At 34.2% G+C, this 7426-nt stretch overlaps 1 long non-coding RNA gene across 1 annotated transcript; it reads right to left on the bottom strand.

Moving 5' to 3' along the window:
* Positions 1–1634: 1634 nt before the first annotated feature.
* Positions 1635–5321, bottom strand: LOC147563922 (uncharacterized). The gene is made up of 6 exons (XR_015236733.1): positions 4997–5321; positions 4847–4905; positions 4071–4156; positions 2814–2921; positions 2453–2520; positions 1635–1864 (listed from the first exon to the last, which is right to left on the bottom strand). It is a non-coding gene; the product is annotated as an uncharacterized LOC147563922 (long non-coding RNA).
* Between the last annotated feature and the right edge of the window lie 2105 nt (positions 5322–7426).

Here is a 7426-nt window from a genome sequence, read left to right as displayed (position 1 = left end):
AAGATGTTTAATCTTCCATATTAGAGGTCAAAGGTTCGTGGCACGCTGAACATTTAGAAAAAAAAGGGTTTAGCCTGAATAAGAAAGATATACATGAACGGTAGAAAAAGAGGGTTATATACGATTTTTTTGATGAAGTGTCAATGAGAGCAATTGTTAAAATACCGTATTGAAACACTTTCAAATACATGTTTGAAAGTGTACAAAAACTTTTCAAACAAATCAAAATTTTGGCTGAATCTCTATTCAAACAATTCTATCTATCAATCTAATGATCGAATCTAATTCGTTCTAGCCAAAGATAGTTTCATGCAAACGGCTCGTGATGCCACTGTAGGGTTTTATATGTATCTAATACATAACCTAATCATGTTACTAGTATTGGTAGCGAAATCTCAATCATCTAATGATTAATACTAGGTTGTTCAGGATCTACACATGAACATATCATTGAACTAGAATGAAGAAGAATACCTGAATTCGCTTTTCCTCGAACAAAATTCCGACTAGATTCGGAAGACCAAAGAGCTTCAGCTGGGACCTTCTTGAAGGTTGAGATGAAGAACTACTTCTTCTAGACTTGATAGAAAGAATGAGAGACTTTCTCTAAAATCTTCTTCTCTCTAAGATGTGTGAGAGAGATGATTTTCTCTGAGAAATTCCACACCTTTTCTGAACTACTAATGAAGCTTTATATAGGCATTATCTTAGTAGAGTCCTACTCAAATAAGGAATCCTAAAAAGTCTCTTTCAGAAAAGATAAGCACAAGTCAGTGTTTAAACCAACTTAGACTCCTTTTATGGGAAAACCCTAATTAGGGTTCCCTTCCCATATGGCAGGCAAGAGCAGCTTTGTCCGGCCCAACCCCAGAAAGTGGCCGGCCAGGGGATCTCCCCTTAAGGAAATCCCTGGTTGCCCCTAAAATTGGGTTTTAACCTTTTCGGTCTTCTCTTTCAAGGTCGATTCTTTCTATCTTTCAGACTGGACCATATCCCTGTTTACATGTTCCCATCAGTTTATTCTCACTGTTCTTAGTTACCAATTCTCATGTGTAACCCGTTGTAGGATCCGGTCTATGTTAGCCGCGGATAACCGAAGTGATCCGACAATCGTAAGCAGCTTCTAGTTAAGCATCACGACTCCTAATTAAACCGGATTGATGATCTTCTAATAGAGTCATCATTATCCTATGAGCCAAATCATACGCATTGCCATATTGGTCGAAATACATTCCTTCAAAAGGATATACCCATTACAAAAAAAGTGGTCAATAGGGACGGCTAAAAATCGTCCCAAAAACGTAAAAACCGTCCCCAATAGAATATTGGGGACAGATTTTATCCGTCCCAGAAACTGGCGTCCCAAATATTATTGGGGCAGATATAGCGACGGATAGATTCTGTCCCCAATATTATTTTGGGACGACTTTTACCTGTCCCTAAATAAAGAGTTATTAGGGACAGTCATTAATTGTCCCTAATTTTTTTTCAGAATTAGCTCTTTGTTTGGATTTGGGACCGTTGCTATCTGTCCCCAAAAGTTTGATGGGAATGTCCTATAGCTTCCATTTGGGGCAGTCAAATTTCCTTCGAGATAAATATTTTTAGGTAGAAGTTGTCCATGATCACATAAATTTGACAACTAAAATAATTTAAACATCGATAATCAAAATAACTTGTCCATACAATTAGATAATATATTTCGCTTATAGCTATTGACCAAAGCCTCTACAAACTTGGGTATTTAACATCCACTGACAATTATACCAAGGAAAAATATATAGAAAAAACGTTCAAGAGTGTGCAATTCGTTTGAATATCTATCACTGAACTTTATCGACGCCTTTAACATAGAAAGGATGTCCTGGAAACTGCAACGAAACAAAAAGATATCAACTAAGTACTAGAATATTCAATAAAGTTATACAACAAGTGACAACCAAAACTGAAAAGGTAAAAGAATTGGCAATCGGTCATGGCAGTTCTTTTATGAATAACTAGTACTAAAAAAAAGAAGCTGAAAATTATAACTCTCATATTTGTAACGAATACAGAAACAAGTTATAATATTTCAGTAAGATAATTTTAAAGAGATGAAAAAACAAAGTGAGAATCTAGTGTGACACTTCAAGTGTATTTTAAGTTTGGCGGTTCAATTGTTTTTTCTGGTCCAAACGAAAAATAGAGAAAGTCATCCGCATTTGCTTAACTAGGATGTCAACCTTATTTACAAGTAAAAACAGAGCTACTTCACAATAACCCCCTTCCGTAGACATGTCGTAGAGTTATCCATGATTGCAAGGGAAGTATAAATTGATCAAATGTCAAAGAGAAGCAAAATAGCATTTTCGATATTCAAAATTTGAAAGGTCATGTTATAGAGTCAATGAGGAAGCTAGCAGTGCAATAACAACTAGACTTGAAATAGGGAAAGAAGTCGAAAAACACTCACAATTATGGTACACAAAATTGGTGCAAGTTAAATGTTAAACGTATCTTCCCGATTTTCCAAACGACACCCTGTAAAAGAACTCAATTATGTTACTTAACTTTCCAAAATTTGACCCAAATTAACTCTTGAACCATAAAATACGAAAAACAACAAGAATACAAACGGAACAGAAAAACTGCTCAACTGCAAGATCCATTTAATCTTATCACTGGATTGATTTATTTTATTTAATCAATCACAGAACCATTAGTAACTCAGCAACAAATTTAATCATGACTTATTAATGGAAGAATTTACATAATAGAATGGGTATGTAGAAAAAAACATAAAGAAAGAATACAAGCAAGCTTTTGTTACTTACAGTTTGAAATCCGGAACATAAGGTTAACTGCTTCACACATTTCTTGCATAACCCCCAATCCTCGTAGCAGCCCAAACAACTATCAGGAAAGCACTAAACTGAAAAGCCCTACAATGTCCAACAACATTGGATTTGGATATTTAGTCATTGAGAAGAGATCAAGGAAGGCACCACTGAAACACATACTTGCTTCGAAGGATTTGTATTTTTTTTTCGTTTGGCCACTAAAAGAATCCATATGTAAAATTTTCCATCAGTACAAGAAGTAATAAAGTTTGAGTATTAACTTACTAAAACTCCACTAATGATGGGGTATGCTATAAGCCAAGTACAAATGGAGTTTGACTTTGAAATTTAGCTTACTTATTTGGCAGAGTTTCAATTATTTTTTAACGTAAGCTAAAAGAATATTTATCTATAAGTCTAAGTAGCTTCAGATCCATAAAGACCATTGGCTGTTGTTGCAAGTAAATAAATTTATTGAACCTCAAAATCCTGTTTACCACCAAAACTTGAATTTCCTATAACTACATATAAAATATGGAGGCTCGAGCTATGTAAAACCATAATCTGAGTTCATTCGCGAAAGGAATTCGACCTGAAAATTTCAAACAAATAAAAAAATCTACAATTTTATATAATCAACTAACTGCCTATGAAATACACAATTTTCTGAATACTCTCTTGGTAATATTACCACGATACCTCAAGTTTTGTTTGTTCGAAACATCAAGGTTTAATATCTTACACAAAAGTTAGAAGATAGAGACTATACATATATGAATTAACAAGCTATCCTAAGCTACATCCTGGACTAGTTGAATACTTAACAAAATCTCTCTATGTTTTTCAACTTTTTCGTGCTAATTAGCTTGTTATTTCTTCTTAGTTCGGTGTGACCCTAAAATCTAAGATTAGTCGGGTTCTTAAACTAACAGATGTTATGTGACAAACCAATACATAGATGATAGCTTAACCTTGTTTTTTATGATTTCTTACCTTCCTCATCTCTACAAAGCTTGTAAGGGTACTAGACCAGATTCAAGACAACGACACATAGTTAAGGATAAGTAGACAACAACAAATATAACACATATAAAAGAAAAGTTTCTTTGAGTCAAATGATCAAACATGTAAAGAGCAAATAATATAATGAAAGATAATGTACCAAAAACATCTAATTCTTTATGGTAGATGATTAAGAAAGTGCAAAATTAGAAAAATAATAATGGAACTGAAGTGAAACTAAGCCGTTACCTTTTGATTGAGAAGAAACGTTCCCAGAGATGAGCTTAATATAGATGGAAAATAGTGGATCTGTTTGCAGCCGGTATTCGTGATTACTATGGTTTTCAGAAGAGATAAAGTGAGTTCACAGGAGGGGTTCTTATGAAATCTGAATAATTATTTAAGTTTTGGTTCCTGTTAATGATTTTAGAGAGAAGAGAACTTGAAACCAGTAATATAAATGAAAGTAAACCTTATTTGGGGTTCCTCTTGTGTAGTTTTAGTCGTAGAAAAAGCATATAAAAATCAAACTAACAGAAGCATAGAAACAACATAGAGAAAACCTCACAATTTATAGAAAATCTCAAATCTAAGAAGCATATAAGAAGAGGGGGTTTCAAATCTAAGGTCTGAATAGGAAGAACACAGAAAAAGCTGCATAAAAATCATAGAAAACCTAAACTATGGTTACCTATTTCCATTGAAACCTTCTGCTTCCAATATTGTATCTTTCATGGACAACTGAAACACAAAACTTGTATTCGACAATTTCACACTTTCAGAACAGTTACCAGTTCTAAATTATAAAGAATGAAGTTTGTTACAGTTTCACACCTTCACAACAGTTCTCAATTCGAGAAAGTTTAGACTAATTACATATTTCTATAAGGGATTATGATCTATAAAAACTATTTTGACCCATAATTTAAATCAAACCTTAAATCATTCTTCTCAATGCTGATTTTAGGTCGTAAACTCTACATTGCTTAATTTGAAGAAGAAGAATATGAAGAAGAACAACAAACCTTTTGCTGGAAAAATCTGGTTCCTGGAACAATCGAATATAAACTATTGAAAAATTTTGCTGCAAAAAGGAATTAAGGTTTCATGTTATAAATGTATTAATCGATTGATTTGTTTTACAAGAAGATGAAGAAGAAGAGGAAGAACAAAACCTGGTGGTGAGGAGATGCCAACAGACCTCTGATGCCGCAAGAAAACCCTAAAAGAAGAAGATGAACAAATTGCAGAGGCTACAACTGCGATTTAAAGGAACAATAGAGAAGGAAATCATGTTGTAGATGAAGAACAAAGAGGGAAATTGTGTTTTAGAGGAACCCTAGCTGAAATGAGAAGAAGAAAAGTAGAAATCGTGGGGAAAAGAGGAGAGAGAAAATAAGGGAAAAAAAGAGGGAAAGGGGTGTATCTATTTGCGCCAATTTTTCTCCCAATGTTCCGCGCCCAATTTTTTGCCCAAATTTCCCAATGTTCCGCGCCCAATTATTTGGTCCCTAAAACAATTTATTCGTCCCCATTGTAATCTTAGTAGGGACACATATAAGAAAATGGTCCCTATTTTGTATATATTAGGGACATACGTAAAAATATCTGTCCCTATTGACCACTTTTTTTGTAGTGCCACCTTCAGACTCCAAGGACATATGTCCTTCACGGACTTCCTCGTGGAACATTACACTTTCTACTTTCTTTATCTTCAATATTTTACTTTCGTCGACTTCTCGCTAAAGATTTCTATGGCACAAAGACGCAGTTAAACTGTAGCTGGATTAAACCTATCTGGTCACATAACACGATTTAGAAAAGCATACTATTATGTGCTTTATTTTTGTCATTTACTTGATGTTTTCTCTCAGTATTCAACTTTTGTTGACATTTCAGTGAAGCTAAGGCGTTTATGGAAGAAGATGATAGTAGCATGTAACTTGGGTCATTAGATTAAAATGAGAAGGTGTATATATTACAAGTTGTTTTGAGGATAACAAATTTGAAAATTTTGAAGAATAACATATAATCAAAATCTCGAAAAATTAATCAACCAACTTTATAGCTCTTCTACCTTGTTTGATAGCCTTCCCTAAACAAATCCAATAGCTTCTCTAGCTGTAAATCAAACATACGATCTCATATCATAAAGGTGACATAACAACAAAATAATTATAACAAAAAACGTGTATGCATTATAACCGTTATAACGATCACTGCCACAGAAATCTGGGTTGTTTTTCAGATTCAAATGCCTAAAATATTTTGAAAAGCATTAGTGGCACAACTATGGGTTATACTTAGTTTATCTAAAAGTTGACCGTCAAATAAATTATAACTATATGGGGGAGGCTAAATGCATCCGGCGGAATTGTTAGTAGAAGAAGAGTGTCTTTTTGAACTCAGTAAAGCCAAGGTGTCTACTAGAGAGGTTTTGTTTCGGATTTCCGACAGTCCGCTCTGTCTCGGGTGCGAACAGATGTTTGGGGTCAAAAGATGACTCCAGGAGTTGACAACAATCTTCAGTTGCTTTTAGCCGCTCCCTAACTATATTTTTCTCTAGTTGGTCTATTAAATTAGCTAGTAGGGTACCCTGCCCTCAACTATACGTCCCGAAAAGTCTCTGCAAGCTTACTAGCTGACGAAAATCTATTTTCTTACGTAAATCTATTTTCTTACGTAAATCTATTTTCCAGCACTATTTTTCCACGTAACAAACAAACCCTTAAGTTTGCCTTGAAGGAAACTCTTCTTTGGAATTTCATGTTAGATCCACGAGTCACACAGTTTAGATGGTTTCTAAAACTCATGGACCAACCCACAAAAGGCAAAAGCCAATACCTGGCCGGCTTACTATTGAAAGTTAACTCGTTCACTTAAGTCTCTGATAATTTGGGTGATGTTTTTTTTTTTTTCTCTACTCACCTTTGCCGATGATCTGATTCATTATCATTTGTTAATCGGGTTCTACAAAGTTCGTTTTACCCTAGAGCACTGGCCCAAAAAGCTTGAGGGGGACCTTCATAAGTTATTCACTTTTTGGTGTTTCCAGTGTGCCGAAAAAAAATGTAAATACCAAATTTTTTAAATTTGCATTATGATTTTTAATCATTTCCATGTCTTATTTATTGTTTAATTTGGTAAAAATATATGGCACACTGATACTAACTTCGCTAGTAAATCATTTGATTTACGATTTCAAGCTAGGAACAAATAATCGCAAACTCACCCCTGGGTTTGTTCGAATGGCTATTCGGTGCATTTTCAAGTTATAATTTTATACACTGTGGACTGTGGTATTTTCCGAGTACATGGAAATGTCTTTTGACTTGGTTAACTTACTATGGTTAAATTATACCTATACAAAAATCCACAGTATGTACAAATTGCTCATCTTTGTATACCAAAGTCTTTTTTAATTGAAATGTGATTTTTAATTTGCCTGACTGGCCTTAGCCCCTATTAGACCTTTATTCAAAATCTTGTACATGTCTTTGTTAGGTGACATAGAGCCCCAGTAGATCTATAAAGTGTAAGCCTAATTTTAGTTGTACAATTAATATATAGTTTGTGGAAATCAATTCAAAACCAATTGTAGTAAT

This window comes from Eschscholzia californica, unplaced genomic scaffold (genome assembly GCF_041429995.1).
Source record: "Eschscholzia californica isolate CP2 unplaced genomic scaffold, dmEscCali1.0.p SCAF_1, whole genome shotgun sequence".
NCBI classification, from domain to species: domain Eukaryota; kingdom Viridiplantae; phylum Streptophyta; class Magnoliopsida; order Ranunculales; family Papaveraceae; genus Eschscholzia; species Eschscholzia californica.
Note: the sequence above shows the minus strand (reverse complement) of the source record. Positions and strands in the feature narration are given on the sequence as shown.